General features: G+C 39.4%; 1 pseudogene; it reads right to left on the bottom strand.

The window, feature by feature from the left end:
- Nucleotides 1-1,631: 1,631 nt before the first annotated feature.
- LOC118660208 lies at nt 1,632-14,331 on the bottom strand (annotated as a pseudogene).
- Between the last annotated feature and the right edge of the window lie 2,549 nt (nt 14,332-16,880).

Genomic DNA, 16,880 nt, shown 5'->3' with positions numbered 1-16,880 from the left:
GGAGCATTGAGGTACTAAAACAGAATACGGCTCCCAAATTAAAATATATCTGGTGGCAGATGGTCCAATCTCTTTTTAAACATAGGGGACTTATAATGTGTAATAGCTGAACTGTATGTAAAATGTCTTTTTCTTTTCACCCAGTAGCAGAGAGGTCCACGAGGAACAGATGTCTGTTTTTCCTGATTAAAGTGAAAGACATTTCTGAACACTTTTTGAAGTGGGTTTTTATGCAAAAATGTTCTAAAACTATTATATTTGATATGCTTAAAGTATGCTTCAAAATCAATATACTTCTATAGAACTAGACCTGCTCTCTAAATATCCTCAAAACGGATCCATTTCCTATAATATAACTACTATGCAATAAAAATACCAAATGCTATGTTCACTTTTTTCCTCTTTTTTTCTTATAATTATTACCTGGAGAGTTTTGAAGAATTCTAATGAAGATATTACTAAAAAGGCTAGTTCTCCTATTCAAAACATTGCTACTTCTTGATAAATAGTATATTGTGCGCATGTGTATTTGCTCAAATGCTACTCCATCAAAATTATCCATTTGTCTATCTTGGGATCCCTCCTTTATCTCAGTTTCATTGAAAGGCAGTTCAGGAATTGTATATAGCAAGAAGGGTTTGAAATGGTCTTACTGCTCTGAGACTGAGTCTGGAAGTGCCTGGCCTTTCTGAGATGTGGCCAGCAGATTGGTCCCCAAGCACACCTGTAAAACAGCACATCTGCTTACCTGGACCATCCTGCTCAGACCTTCTGTATTGTTAGATTCTCCATGCCCCCAGGCCAATGACACTTACCATGTGCCTCAGGGGAGGGCTTGGCATTCCTTTCAGCTTAACTTCTTGTGTCTGAGCCATGTTCTCATTATCATATTTTGGACGGAATTTTGATAAAAAGCTGTCTCTGCCTCTGACAATGATGCCACCATTAATACTCTGTGCTTTCAAAATTGAACCCCTGCCCTATTTCCTTCCTTAGTTTTCAAAGCCCAGCATAGAAATATATTAGTTTTCTAGGATCCTGATTGGACATTATTGTTAACCCTCTCTCCAGGAGAGTAATTACTAGATGGGTTTACACCAATGATTCTGTGGTTCCAGTTCCTCCTCACCTTAGAAATAGTCCCTCTTAGCCCCCAGCATGCCACACAGCTGTATAAATCGAATGTACCACTGTGAACATTGACTGAAAAAAACACACAAGTCCCACTTCAGGTTATTTTAAATTTGTAATAATTTTAGAATTGTAATATTTTCTTGATTATCTTGCGTGAACTTATTGTTAAGGCACTGATAAACAAATTGAGTAGTTTTTTGCATGTGTATTTTTAATTTCTTCACTTCCTGACTATTTTAGTTTATCCATGTATTATTTTTATTGGGCATAATTATACATTTCAATTTTGTCATATTCTGACTTCTCATCCCATATATAGACAAAGGTTATTGGAATGGTAGTTGAATCATGCCTGACATTCAGAAAATGCTCTGTAAATATTTTTGTAAATTATGTAGCATATTTCCTCAAATCCAAGATCCCATTTAATATAAGATATTTTCTAAATAAATAAAAACAACCAAATAAAAAAACAGCTCAAATAGCATAATTTATCCCTATGAGGATCTCTGTCCCTGTAAGAAAGTATGATTGATCTTATAGAAATAAGCCATCCTCCCACCCTGAGTCCCATTTTGCTTTGGGAGTTCTGCAGTAATGCATAAAGACAGAATGACACTGTTGTCATAACCCATGCTTTCAATCTGGACCTCCTTAGCATTCTTTAGACAGACAGCATAAAGTCAAAGTGAAAGCTTTAGCTTAATTCTCACAAGTACATGTAATAACAAGTAAAATTAGAACTTACTCTTCTATCTTGAAAATGTACAGTCTCAGTTTGACACCAACTGAAATATCATTCCAACTTCAGAAATGCAAAGTGCTTTTGTGTTCAAGTCTCCTACTAATATTAAGAAGCTTAAACCAGATTTTGTTTTTCAATAACCTGGTTTCTTACATACTTTGCAACACAATACATTGTTTTCAGGAACATCAAAGGAGTAAAAGAGCAGGCAATAAAGCCATTCATTTTCAATACTAAAAAGAATTCAGCACTTTATTCTAAGGGTTTTATTATGTTTTCATTTGCATAGTTATTGGAATCATTGTCAAATTATATGGAGATTTCCTCAGTTCCTCATTGTATAAAAATATATGTGTGGAAATGTCTCTGTCTATGCAGGTAGGAAAAGGCCTGAATTCGACAAAAATTAAAATGTGTAATTAGGCCCCAGAAAAAAAAATGCACAAATATAATAAATATCAAGGTGGGGCAAATATTTTGTTTAACTTTTTCACTTTGAATGTTTATCACTGCCTTAAAAATGAGTCAACTTCACACACAATTTTCATGATAAAACCCTCAACAAATTAGATATAGAGAGGACATATCTCAACATAATGAAGGCCATTTACAACAATCTCAACATAGTAAGGGCTATATACAACAAACTCACAGCTAACATCAAACTCAAGGGGAAATAATGGAGGCTTTCCTTCTAAGATCAAGAACAAGACAAGGATGTCCACTTTCACCATTCTTATTCAGCCCAGTTCAGAAAGTCCTAGCTAGACCAGTAGGCAAGACAATCAGGCATCCACATCGGAAAGAAAGAGGTAAAATTGTCATTATTAGCAGGTAATATGATCTCATACATAGAAAATCATAAGGACTCAACCAAAACATGTTGGAACTAATCAACAAATTCAGTACAGGGGCAGGTTCTAAAATCAACATTCAAACATCAATAATCTAGTGGTTCCATTTCACTGGAGAACACTGACTAATCTGTATTACCGTGCTGAGAGTGGTTATAGAAAAATAAAGAGCTTTAATATAAGGTGCTGACTTACATGATTATGGAAGCACCGTGAAGTCCCATGATCTGCCATCTGTAAGCTGGAGACCCAGGAATGGTGGCTGTGTAGTTGGAAGGGTTGAGAGCCCGGGAGCCAAAGATGTAAATTGCAGTCCCGGCTGAAGGCCTGAGAACTAGGAGCACAAAGGGCAGAGGATAAAATTCAGCTCAACAGTCCAGCAGAGAGAGTGAATCCCAAATGTGGGGTGTTGCGTCCTAGTTCGTTGTCCCGTGAAATCGAAGAATGCAGTCCCAGACGGAAATGAGTGAGACAAAAGTTTACTGAGAGAATCGAGTCCTGCAAATGGCGCAGCTGGGGTTCCAGGAACAGGCCAGTGTCCAGAGCTTCCTTCCCATGTCCCAGTCGGGAGTAGTTTAGTGTGCAAGCTAATTAAAGTCTATCAGTCCACGTGTGGAGGCCCACATGCCATAAGCCGCAAGGGCACAGGAAAGCGCATCAACTGCTAGCAACCCCAGATCCTAGCGCACAGGGGAGAGAGGAGGAACCGCTCGCTTTTTTGTATATATGCTTGTTAGTTCCTGATTGGTTCTCTCAAAGAATAATGTCTTAGCAACATCTTTGGGATTGGTTTATACACCTTACTGCCTTGTGATTGGTTATCTGCACGCTGCCTGTCTTATTAACATCCCAAGGTTTTAAAGTTCATGCCTCTCTCGAGCACGTGCCTTTCCTACCCACACGTGCCTTTCATAGGCGCAGGTGCCTTTCCTTCCCCATCCTGTTAGATGCCTTTTGATCTATTCCGTGAATGGGACGGTGCCGTTAACATTGGGAGGGCAAACTGCTTTACTCAGACCACCAAGTCTAATGCTAATCTCTTCCAAAAACACCCTCACAGACACACCAGAAAAAATGTTTAACCAGATATATGAGCATCCTGTGATATATAAAATTAACCATTACAGTATAGATAGAAAGCAAATGAAGTAAACAATGCAAAGCTCTCACTGGGTGCCTCAAGAGAGATTCCAGGCTGTGGCACAGAGAGGAGGTACTATGGTGGAGACCAACAGACACTGATGTGAGGGCACATGGCTGAGAATCTGGGGAAACCATGACCAGAGTTCATAGTACAGAGCAGCAGAGTAGCGAGACCAGCACAGGAAGCGAATCCCAGAAGTCTAGAAAGGGGTCCTCTGAAGTAACAAATCATAAAAGCATAACCCAAAAAAGGATCAAAGTACAGATTACCAGTCTTAGCTGGTTTTGCTCGGTGGATAGAGCCTCTGTCTATGGACCGTAAGGGTCCCAGGTTTGATTGTGTCAAGGGCACATGCCCAGGTCGTGGGCTCAATCCACAGTAGGGGGTGTGCAGGAGGCAGCTGATCAATGCTTCTCTCTCATCACTGATGTTTCTATCTCTCTCTCTCCCTCTCCCTTCCTCTCTGAAATCAATAAAATATATATATTTAAAGTACAGGTTACCACATAAGATGATTCAGGATGGAATCATCCTGAAACCATCTCAAATAATTAGATGGCTTCTAATCTCAAATTAGAAGGAAACAGTGTCCTGCATTCACTCAGGGCCAGGAATAACACATGTTCCCACCAGCAAGACTCAAGTCATGGGGTATTAGGTACAGTTTTCAGGAAGGTCTTGACTGAACAGAGGGAAATAATTTGAGCACTGTTCCAACCCCTCCTAACAAATCGTAAAAGCAGCACCCAAAAGGCTCAAACGTAACATAATGGCATGCCCGAAGGAAGAGCAAGAGGAGGACCCTGGATGAAGGCTTCAGAAGTCTGATGTTAGGAGTTAAGAGAAAGCAATATAGCCAGCAGCCATCATAAACAGACTCATACTTCTTAAAATGCATAATTCAGCCCCTGAGGTTGATTGCTTGCCATAGAATCCAGTCCTTCCATTCTGCCCATTGTTCTCCATGCTCAGGCCTCTGAAACTTGCACTGTGCTGGCTTTGGTGCCAGCTTGGATGAACTTATCTTGTTCAACCTTATTGTTCTGCCTGGGAGGGCAGGATTTTGACTTTAACTTTCCTGCTATAAACCAGCAATTGTTGGGTCAGTTGCTGGACTAACTTCTTACCTAACTTTGAATCTGACATGTGAGTAGAGAACTGAATCAAACTCAATACATTATTTGTATCTAGTGAGGGTTCAATAAAAGTTAATGGGCTTGAATTTAATTTATGTTAGCTAAGTTTTTTCTCATGGTTTCTGCATCATCAAATAACTTCCAAGCATGTCTATTTTTTGTGGCTAGAAATCTCTTGGTCCTACATGTAAAAACACAGATCTTCACTAACATCCTGGAATGGCATGGTATTTCTTTTAGCTGGGCTGCAGCTGACTGGATGAGATGTATACCCAATCAAGGAGGTGGCAGTAGCTTTAAACAAGCGGAGATCCAAAATGAAATGGGAAACACAAAGCAAGAGTTCTTTGCAGACAAACAATTCTCTCACAGCAGGATTCATATTGGTTATATGACATTGGTCTATATCAAGCGGAGTTCCTGAAAACACTTTACACTCCAACTGTCTATCACACATGCCAATAACCCAAGTCAAGGGAAGAGGTAGGAGAGGAGGGAGAAGTTTGTCTCTAGAACAGATTCCTATAAAGTCTCTGTTTCTTAAAGCAGGGATTATCTTTGTAACGAAAAGATTTCTGTAATGTTAAAGCTTTGCTTTCTTTCTTATCAGGAAAAGGGGACAGATGTGTATTTCTTATTGTTTATCTGAGACCTCAGATAGGAGAGATATATGAAACATGAAAGCAGATTATAAACTTCTTAGCTCTTATTATTTCTGTTTCTATTTTGTGCCTATACCAAAGATAGCTCCGTGATTTTATGATTTCAAGTGCTGACATCAGAAAGATGAATGTCCTCAAGCGGCCTAAGCGACAGGAGAGTCTGACACTGGAAGCTTATTTATTTTCAATTAAAAAAGAGAAGGAGGTTAGTTTTTTGATATTGTTATTTGTCTATCCTAAAACACTCAGCAAAACTATATCTAAGGTAGAAATTACCTGGGGCAATTGTGATCCCTCCTGCATTTTTCTTTAAATGCAGTAGGACTCACTTATAAAATGCATAGCTTTTGAAAGGAATCAATTACACCTCAGGTCAAAACAAGCCTCTCAAATAAAAGGATGATAGAATTTCTCACCCAAACATAAAAAAAATTAATCATGCAACATGAATGCTAAATACACAGACAGTCCTAAACGTTTGAGGTGCCTCCTCCCAGCAGGTGATGCAGTGGCATGGCTATTGTTATTACTTACACAGGAGACATAATTTCTACTCAGTCAATACTTGATGATTGGCTACTGACTACTGCTGTCTAGAAAATTCTTTTATTGTTCCAAGACATGTCATGAACTTGTTTGTGATAGGTTTTGTATATTTGAGCAGAAAGTCTCTTAGTTGTTCTCAAACATGGCTGTCCTTTACAGTCACCAGGCTTAAGCCAGACCCTAGCATCAGCACAAAGAAAGCTGCAAGGTAATTTCTATGTTGAGGCGGTGTTAAATCTTTCCTGTGCATCAGAAACACCTGAAGAGGATTGTTAAAACAGAGGTTGTTGGGCCACACGCTACACCAGGGCTTTTGATTAAGAAGGTGCTATGGAGCCCTAGCTGGTTTTGCTCAGTGGGTAGAGCATCAGCCTGCAGACTGAAGGGTCCCAGGTTTGATTCTGTCAAGGGCACATGCTTGGGTTGTGGGTTTGATCTCCAGTGTGGGGCGTGCAGGAGACAGCTGATCAATGGTTCTCTCTCATTGATGTTTCTGTCTCTCTCCCCCTCTCTCTTACTCTCTGAAATCAATAAAAATATCTTAAATACACACACACACACACACAAAAAACAAAACAAAACAAAAAAAAACGGTGTTATGGATTGAGTGTTTGTGTCCCACAAAAATTCATATTAAGGGGTTGAAGCCTTAACCCACAATGTGATGGTCTTTAGAGCTGGGCCTTTGGGAAGTAATTAGGGTTCAATAAGGTCTGAGGGTGGTGTCTAGTCTGATGAAGGATTATGTGGGATTAGTGCCCTCCAACCACCCTACCATCTATCTGCCCAGCACAAAGAAAAGGATATATAAGCACACAAAGATATGGCAGCCACCTACAAGCAGGAGGCCTGAAAATCTGCATTTCTTACTGGTCCCCAAATAAGGCTGATGCTGCTGATTTGGCAACCATACTTTGCAAAGAGCCCTGCCTCAAACATCATTGTAACTGCAAGTCACCTGGGGATTGGGATAAAGTCCTGATTTCGATCTAGTAGTTTGACGTGGGGCCTAAGATTTTAACAAGCTCCCAGGTGATGATGATAAACTATATTTTGAGTCGTTAGGTTACAGAGACTCTGATTCAGGTGTTAACTTTGAGCTCTAGGACAATATCTGAAATAATTGCATCCTCCCCTCCCAACATCTTCCAACATCCCCACCTGCTTCAAAACCTGGCTAAAGTTTCACCTTCTATGTAAAGCCTTCCATGGGCAACAAGATCATAAAAAATTATCTTTTAAATTATGACTATTACTGGTTGAGTTTGCCTCTCAGTTATTGTTGTTTTATTGTTCTTGCTCCCTTTTCTAGAGCATTTGCTAGATACAGGGACTGCACAAAATGCTTTGCAAACATTTATTTATCCTTAGAACAGTACTAGGATGAAATACTGTTAGCCCCAATTTAAAATGAGAAAAATAAAGAGGCTCAGAGAGTTTAATACATGTTCTGAGGACAGAAAATTAGAATGTTATGGGGGAGGGAGGTAGCCAATCCTATCCTAGAAGCCTGGCAATCACGCCCATGCCTTTAATCACAAAGTTGAGCATCATTCATTTGAAATGAAGTACAGTTTCATATTAAACACATGACGCCATATGCTGAATGATGTGGTTGCAATTGAGAGGCAAGAAGAGGTCACAGAGTTTATAATTTAGTAGAGAAGATAGGTATTGATCATACAATTCCCTTCATTAATTTATAATTGCAAAATGAGCTAAGTGCTGAGAGAAATAAACACCATTGTTTGAGAATAACCCCAAGGTAGGAAACGGAAAGGCAGCTCCAGGTCAGGGAGTGTCCAGGAGCTGAGATCCTGGAGCTAAGAGCCTAAGAGGGATGTGTTTGAAGATGAGTGGTGGTTCCTTCCAGTGGTTCTCAATCATCCTAATGCCGCGACCCTTTAATACAGTTCCTCATGTTGTGGTGACCCCCAACCATAAAATTATTTTCGTTGCGACTTCGTAACTGTAATTTTGCTACTGTTATGAATCATAATGTAAATATCTGATAGGCAGGATGTATTTTCATTGTTCGCGACACACAGGTTGAGAACCACTGTTTCTAGACAGATGAAATAATATACAGTTTATATCCCATAGTAAGAAAAAAAGCAGGTATTTTCCAGAAACAAACAAGACCACTGTGGCAATTTTGACAAGAGCTGGGGGGGAAAGAGCTAAAGTTACCCTAAATGAGGTGCTATTTCTATTATCATCATTATTATTTGATTTTATATAAATGACTTTATTCTTAAAAACTGAGAGTTTTCACCTGTATCTTCATACTGGTAAAATACAGGGCATATAGTAAAATTTAAATTTCATGTGAATACCAAATAGTTTTTAGTGCAAATATCATGTACTAGGGGCCCAGTGCATGAATTCATGCACCCTGTAAGGAACTGTGGGTGGCAAGGCTTCAGTGGGCACAAGGGTGGGTCTCGGCCCATCCTCTGCACACGGGAGCAAAGAATTTTCAGTAACCACCAGAGGCTCACAGATGACAGCAACTGGCACCCCACCTTGGTCTGGTGCCCCCGTTCACTTGCTCTGCCATCCCCCTGTGACTGCTGCCCGCCATGTTCTGCACTCTGCAGCCTGCTGTCGACGCCCTCCATGTTCCACACGTGACCCCTGGTGGTCAGCGCATGTCATAGCAACCGATTGTTCCAGTGTTCGGTCTACTTGCATATTAGCCTTTTATTATATAAAACTAGTAGCCTGGTGCACAAAACTCATGCACATTAAAAGGAATTAATTGCCCTAACCGGTTTGGCTCAGTGGATAGAGCATCTGCCTGTGAACTCAAGGGTCCCAGGTTCGATTCCGGTCAAGGGCATGTACCTTGGTTGTGGGCACATCCCCAGTGGGGAATGTGCAGGAGGCAGCTGATCGATGTTTCTCTCTCATCGATGTTTCTAACTCTCTATTCTGTTACCAACAATGGCTTCTTTTGGCTTCAGAGGTACTTTGTTCCAATATTTGGTCTTTAAACATGTTCTCTCCTCCCTGCTATCAGGGGCCAGGGTGCAGGTGAATAGCATTGCTAGCTGGCAGGCCCCTCACAGCAAACTGGCCACCTGTCGATTCCATGAGGAAAGGGGCTCCCTCCTTTCTACTGTCAGGGTCTGGTTTGAAGGTCGGCCATGCCCCCTGTTGGGCCAGACAGAGAGTTCTACCACGCCGTGGCCTCCGCTTCAGCAACCCAGGACTGACTGCTGCTGGGTGCTCCTGGTCCTCAGGCCACACGGGAAACAGCTGGGGAGGGTGCAGCCCTTGGCAAAATGACCCAGGATTCTGTGGGTCCACGCTCTGAGGGCGGGTTCCTGCCACAAACTCCACCCTCACTGGAAACAGCTTTGGGAAATGGCACAGCCATTGCCAAGACAACCCCTGCAAGACCGACTTGCTTCCGCTTGGTGGCGGAGGTTGTGGTCATGATGACGCCACCCATGGTTTTTATGTAAGTAGATTGTTGAGACACACAGTTTAAATTCATTATTTATGTAAAATTAAAATGTAACTTGGTGTCCAATATTTTCATTTGCTAAATCTGGCAACCCTATATGGGAGTCTTTCCTAAATTTTCTCTTAATTGGTCTCAATAATATTTTGGGACACACACTGGCTCAATAAATCTTAGGAATTCTTCCCTCAAACACACCTAGGCACAAAACACAGACACCCATTTACGTGTGAAGTAGCCTGTACTACATATCATGCATGTTCTAAGTGCTGGGGATGTCACATAGGTGAATAAGACAGGAAACTTTCTTGCCTTGTACATACACTCACGTGACACATACCGAATTCATAAAAATCTTGCCATGTATCAACAGCCAGGGGAAATGTTGTGCATACATTATTTAATACCAATAGAGTTACCATTATTACTTACATACATTACTTCAATATAATTCATACAGATAATAAGAATTAGGTCTTACTATTCTCATTATTATTGTAGTTCAAAAGTGGAAGAAATTAAGACTTAGGGAAGTTAATGCTGTTATAACAATTAGGTGGCTTAATCAAGGGCCAATGCATCTATGTGACTGGCAGGCTAGCATATGCTTTGTATGTCCTACAGCGCTTCCTCCAAAAATGCAAAACCACCACATCTCCCCAATTATGGTTTGGATATTCACTTTGTTATTTTTGTGATGGTATTTTGTTTACTTGTTTCTGCTTTGCTTTGCTTTTAAATGAAAAGAACAAAGAGAAAACAGATCCTCCTTAAAATGCAATTATACAAATATAATTCATTGCTCATTTATTTTTCTGACAGTGCAAGAAATCTTTTAGAGCACTCTGTTTCAATATTAGGTTTCACTTTTTTTCACACCAATCACTCATAAGGAGACAGATTTATGGTTTTTAGATTATGTGCTTGCCCAGGTCTCAGATGGAAGCATTATAACTTCCCCTCCCCACAAATAGACATCATCATGCTTTTTTGGAAAACTCTTTAAAATGAATATATCTTCAAGGTGATGCTTATGAGATGATTTTTAAAGAATTTATGTTCTAAAAATTATACTATGAAGCTCCAACTACAACATCTTATAATGGAAGTAGACAGAGTAGAGTTTTCATATTCTCTATAATTTCATCATTAATTTGTGCACTATTTTTCTGTTCTGGAACTATGGCTGTTTCAACAAAGAAGCTATAAATTTTTTGAGGTTATTTATTGTTGTTTGACAGCCTGTAACATAGCTAGATAAACAGTAGAGTTACCGGTGCTTTGGATTTAAATGTAGCATTAGAGCTCCCTGACTCCAACATTTAACTTGATTTATGGTTTGTGATGTAAAAATACTGGGGCTCTGATGGCTTTAAGTGACTTTGAAAGTTAAGTAAAGAAGAAAATGTAAAAACAAATCTAAACTTGCTGTGAAATATTAATTATGCATTTCAAGTGAAGGAAGTAAGCGAGCAATAATGTAATCTGCGACATGAAATAAATCCCAAACTGTAGTCTTGCTGAAGGCATTTTCCAAATAAACACTTGATTTTTAAGTCACAAAGGAACTGAAGTTGAAACCATTAGTAACTGTATTCTGAGCTGTTTATTAAAACATTTTCCCCCAGATATCTGTTTTTAAAAAAATACCTAGTTTTGAAAGGTGAGTTAAGGCAGAAAAACAGCTCTACCCTAAAGAGGAATAGAGCATCCTTTAAAAGTATGCCAGGTGAAACTTCTTAATGATCCATGACAGTGTAAGATGACAGCTGCAACTGCTGAGTCAGTAGAGAAGAAAATCTAAATGTAGGAGCAATTGTAGCCTTTATTAATGACCTGTGAGGAGCGTGGGCAAGCTGCCAGACATACAGCAATATTTTCTGATAGCTGAGCATTCCAAACCTCCCAGATATAAATTTCTCCAAACTCCCTAAACCAGAAATAATATCCTCAGCATTTTGAATTAGGCAAGACACACAGGCATGTTATCCATATTATATTAATCTTTGAAATGCATTGCCCAAGGAGGAAACATGAAAGTGAACAGATAATCTCTACTGGAGGAATTAACACTTGAAAAGGAAAAGGTTTAAAAAAATGCATCAGAGGCAAATACAACACATCCTGAATCTGCAAGTTTGCAGGAAGTTGCTTTCCCCAGCCTGGTGCACAAAAACACAGTAATAACACAAATATTTTACCATACCAGTTATAAGAGCTTCTTCTTCTTTTTTTTATTTTTTTATTTTTTTTTTTCTTGAGATCTCAAAATTATGGTAAAATGCATTCCTCAGGATTTGGATAGCAGACATATTTTTTTTTTCTTTCAAAGATGAAGAGTTGAGTCACCCATCTTTTTCATTGGACATATGAGGAGGCTTTTGTTTATCAGTTTTTAATAAAATATTGGCAACTGTAAACTATGATTCAGAAGTTGAGCTCTCCTTCTAAGTCATTTTTGATGAAGTTGAATATTTCCAGGAAGTATTTGGAAGTTTCTTATCAAATATGGGTATTTATGAAGCCAGCAGCAAATGTAAACTACCCATACATAATAGAATGAGGCAGAAAAACTGAGGAAGAAGGAAAAATAGGGTCAATACATGGCAACTTGTTGGAAATGCAAATTATCAGGTCCCACCCTAACCCAGTGGGCGGCAAACTCATTAGTCAAGAGAGCCAAATATCAACAGTACAACGACTGAAATTTCTTTTGAGAGCCAAATTTTTTAAACTTAAACTATATAGGTAGGTACATTGTTATTAACATAATTAGGGTACTCCTAAGCTAGCCTTTGCTAAAAACGTCCTCAATCTGTTTGAGGTACATTTGTTGAGGTCGATCCCTTCCAACTCTCCCATCCACACTTGTCTTGTATACTTGTTTGTCTATCTCGGTGGTCGGCAAACCGCGGCTCGCGAGCCACATGTGGCTCTTTGGCCCCTTGAGTGTGGCTCTTCCACAAAATACCACATGTGGACGCACATGTACAGTGCGATTGAAACTTCGTGGCCCATGCGCAGTAGTTGGCTTTCAGCCTGGGTGAGTCTATTTTGAAGAAGTGGCGTTAGAAGAAGTGGGGGTATTGGTCGGTCGGGCAGGAATTCTTGTTCCAACCAGAGTCTGGGTCTCACTTTGAGGGAAACTACCCAATAGCTATGAGAAGAAAGAAAGTACACAAGTGACACACTAACTTAGCTATGTGACTCTAAGCAAGTCATGTCCCCCTTCTGAACCCCACCTCCTCCGCTAGCCACCAAGAATTTGGGCCCAACACTTTGTAAGAATTTGTTGAATCTTTGGAGATTAATAGACTCACTTTCCAGCCATGAGCTTTGTCGAGAGTGGAGCTATTATTTTTCCCCTTTAAAAGGTCTCTTGAAATACAAGAACATCATTTAGAAGTGAGATCTTGCTGTAGATGGATATGTTCCAGTATTAGATGAGAAGGGAATGAAACCACATCCATTTAAAATCTGACAGAGGACCAGGGAGAAGAAAACCCTCTTGGTCTAATGACAGGACTAAATTGGGTTCTGTTTCAAGTTGCCATTGAGTTTCTGAGTTCTTTAGAAGGAAGATAAAACAACCTCAAAAAAGAATGATGTGTATAATGGATTAATTTCCAGAGCATTCACAGGTGCCATTTATGTTGCAAGTCTTCCTTCCTGAATTGTTTTCAATATTCAATTGAGGGATTATTTTAAAGCAAATAGATGAACCTAGTGAAAGGGAGAAAGAGAGTGAGGAGGGAGTGTGGGAAAGAGAGGCTTTGTAATGACTTCCATGTGAGGACAGCCTGGGACCCCTTTCTCCAACCTCATCTCCTCCCATCCTTTCTTTCACTTTATGGTTGGAACACATCATAATTCCCCAACTTGTACAGTATTTCAAGGCTCTTGGATCTTGGACACTGCACTGTGTCCAAGTAGAGAAGTAGAGTTCTTTTTTCCTCCTTTTGGTACTGCTTCAAAACCCTCTGCCTTATGTCCTAAAAAAAGAGAGAGAGAGAGAGAAGTGCACAGATTGGTTTGGCTCAGTGGATGGAGTGTTGGCCTGTGGGCTCAAGGGTCCCAGGTTCAGCAGCAGGAGAGAGAGAGAGTGAGAGTTGGACAGGAGGAGCTTTTTGCGTACTCACTCTCCATTTCAACTAAACATTCTTTAAATTGGTGATGATTAAGAGCTTTAGCTCTAATGGAGTTGATAATCTTAATAACCAATTCTATAACTTTCCAAATTTCTTCTGTTAATGTCTGCGCACAAAGCGCTTCTTGATGAATGATGCAATGGTAAGTAAGTATCTCGTGATTAATTTTTTCTTTCAAAATAGCAACAAACCCATTTCTTATGCCGGTCATACTTTTCGACCCGTCTGTTGAAATTGAGACAGTTTTATCGAGTGGAATATGATGTTTTTCAATGCACTCAATTACAGCATTTGCTATATCCTCTCCACGTGTTTGACTTTTGAGTGGCAATAATCCTAAAAGTTATTCTTTAGGACCTGTAGATGAAATAAATTGTACAAAAAGTGAAACTTGCACTGTATCATTTATGTCACAAGACTCGTCAACTGCTATTGATAAAGCTGAAACCAATTTAAGATCTTCGACTTGCTGGTTGGTTATATTCAAAGACATTTTGACTGTTCTATCTTTCACTGTTTTATCAGACAATGGTAACTCTTTAACTTTTTTTAGAATATCTTCTTTGTTCTTAAAATCCCGAAATAGCTCTTCAGATGCATTTATAAAACAACTTTTTATGTATTCGCCATCTGTATATGTTTTTCCTCTCTTAGCAATCTCTTGACTAACCACAAAACTTGCAATATTAACATTGTTGGAAGATTGCATCCAGTAATTAAATACAGAACTTGATTTTTCTTGACTCTTCTGAAGTTCCTCAACTGCTTTCTTCCTTGCATCATTGACAGGATATTTAGTACTAAATGACACGTGTTTAGTTGTAAAGTGACTCTCCAAATTCGATTTCTTATTATGCGCCAATTTTTCCTGACAAATAAGGTCGCAAGACCATTTCAGTTTTGAATAAACGCGAAAGTCTCTGTCCATTCAACTTTAAATTCACGGTTTTCGTCTTCTGTTTTTCTTTGCTTCTTCTTTGTAACCATGTCAAACAGGGCACCTAAAAAAATGTTTCATTTTATAATAATAAAGCCACCAACACAAAAGAATTACAATTCTTAAATTGATGACAAAAATACCTGTAGGATTTGCAGCTGGTTGGAAAAATACAGGTAACTTTATGCTTTGAGTAGGTACTTTTGTCACTCGCACGCGATTTGCAGACACGACTAGCACTAACCACTGCACATGAGACTGCTGACTGGCTCACTCAACTCGTGCATGAATCGCGCGAACCCCCCCCCCCCCCGCCCCGCTCTGCACTGCGTCTCCAGTCACCCCCCACTTCTTCTACCGCCACTTCTTCAAAATAGACTTGCCCAGGCCGAAAACCGACTTCTGTGTATGGGCCACAAAATTTCAATCGCACTGTACGTGCGTGACTGCACGTGCGTGACTGCACGTGGTATTTTGTGGAAGAGCCACACTCAAGGGGCCAAAGAGCCACATGTGGCTCTCGAGCCATGGTTTGCCAACCACTGCCCTAATCTATTGAACCTGTGAATCCCAAACTCTGGGGTGAGGGCATGCATAGATATTTAACTATCCCTTTAGTTGATCCCCATGCAACTAAGTTTAGAAACACTTCTTTGCTAAATTTATGATTTGATCTTGGGGGAAAATGTCCAGTTTTCAATTATGCAGACATGTGAAGACTAACCTAAAATGGGTATCACCTTTCTTAAGCACAAGACAAAGGTCTTTAAGGACAGACAAAAAAAGGAAATGGTATTATGGTTTGAGAGCTTTTCAAAAGGACTATAGAATAAGGCAACATAAAGCAACATTTAAAAGTAAACTTTTCTGAGATTCCATATATGTATTCTTAAAGAATAAGGCAACAAAATAGAGTGAACAGAGTTATAGCTTTTGTTTTACCCACGCAAATATACACAAACACAAGAATATACACAGACCATTATTAGTATTTACATTGGTAGGATAGAAGTAAATAAATCTATTCACAGTGATAAATCTGCTGTTGGTGAGATTATGATTAAATTACTTTTGATACATTTTTATGTTTACTATGTTTGCTTTGTTAAATACTATAACTTTTATCATGTTTTTTAAAAAATATGTTTTTATTGATTTTTAGAAAGAGGAAAGGAGAGGGAGAGATAGAAAAATCATTGATGAGAGAGAATCATCAATCTTCTGTCTCCTGCAAGTCCCCAAACCCCCTGCATGTGTCCTAACCTGAATCCACCCATGACTTCCTGGTTCATGGGTTGATGCTCAACCACTGAGACACATGGAATGATCAACTTTTATCACCTTTGAATGAAAATAATGCTATTTGTCTTTTTGAACATCCTCTAATATATATCCAAATTAGACAGAACCTCTGTTGAGAAGTTGACAAATTCTTAAATGATTGTCAATGGTTTCCAGACTTGTCTACAGATTAGATTCATCTGGGAGATTCGATCAATTCTGAAGGCTGTAGCTAAGTCCCAGAAATCGTGATTTAATTATTCTGGGTTATGACCTGTGCTTTAGAAGGTTTAAAAAATCCCCTGGTGACTCTAATCCACATACCAGTTTGGAAAACAGCAGTGTATATGTTTTGTTTTTTCTCTTTCTTTTCTTTTTATTTTATTTTTAAAAATCTTTATTGTTGAAAGTATTACATATGTCCCCTTTTCTCCCCATTGTCCCCTTCTAGCCTGCCCCTGCCTCCCGCACAAGGCCTGCACCACCATATGGTCTGTGCCCATGGGTTATGTATATATGCATGCAAGTTTGGTTGGTCTCTTCCCACACCTTCACCTTCCCCTCCTTCCCTCTGAGATTCCACAGAATCTGTTCTATGCTTCTATGTCTCTGGATCTATTTTGTTCATCAGTTTATTTTGTTCATTAGATTCCACATATGAATGAGATCATGTGCAACCTCTTTCTATGGCTTATTTTGCCTTGTATACTCTCGAGGTCCCTCCATGCTGTCTCAAATGGTAAGAGATCCCCGTTTTTAAATACATTTGTTTTTACAGTGTTACCATCATAAAGTAGAATGGGGGTCATCAGATTGTGATTCTA

The sequence above is a fragment of the Myotis myotis genome, unplaced genomic scaffold, assembly GCF_014108235.1.
Source record: "Myotis myotis isolate mMyoMyo1 unplaced genomic scaffold, mMyoMyo1.p scaffold_m19_p_7, whole genome shotgun sequence".
NCBI classification, from domain to species: domain Eukaryota; kingdom Metazoa; phylum Chordata; class Mammalia; order Chiroptera; family Vespertilionidae; genus Myotis; species Myotis myotis.
This window is presented reverse-complemented; position numbering and strand designations above follow the sequence as displayed.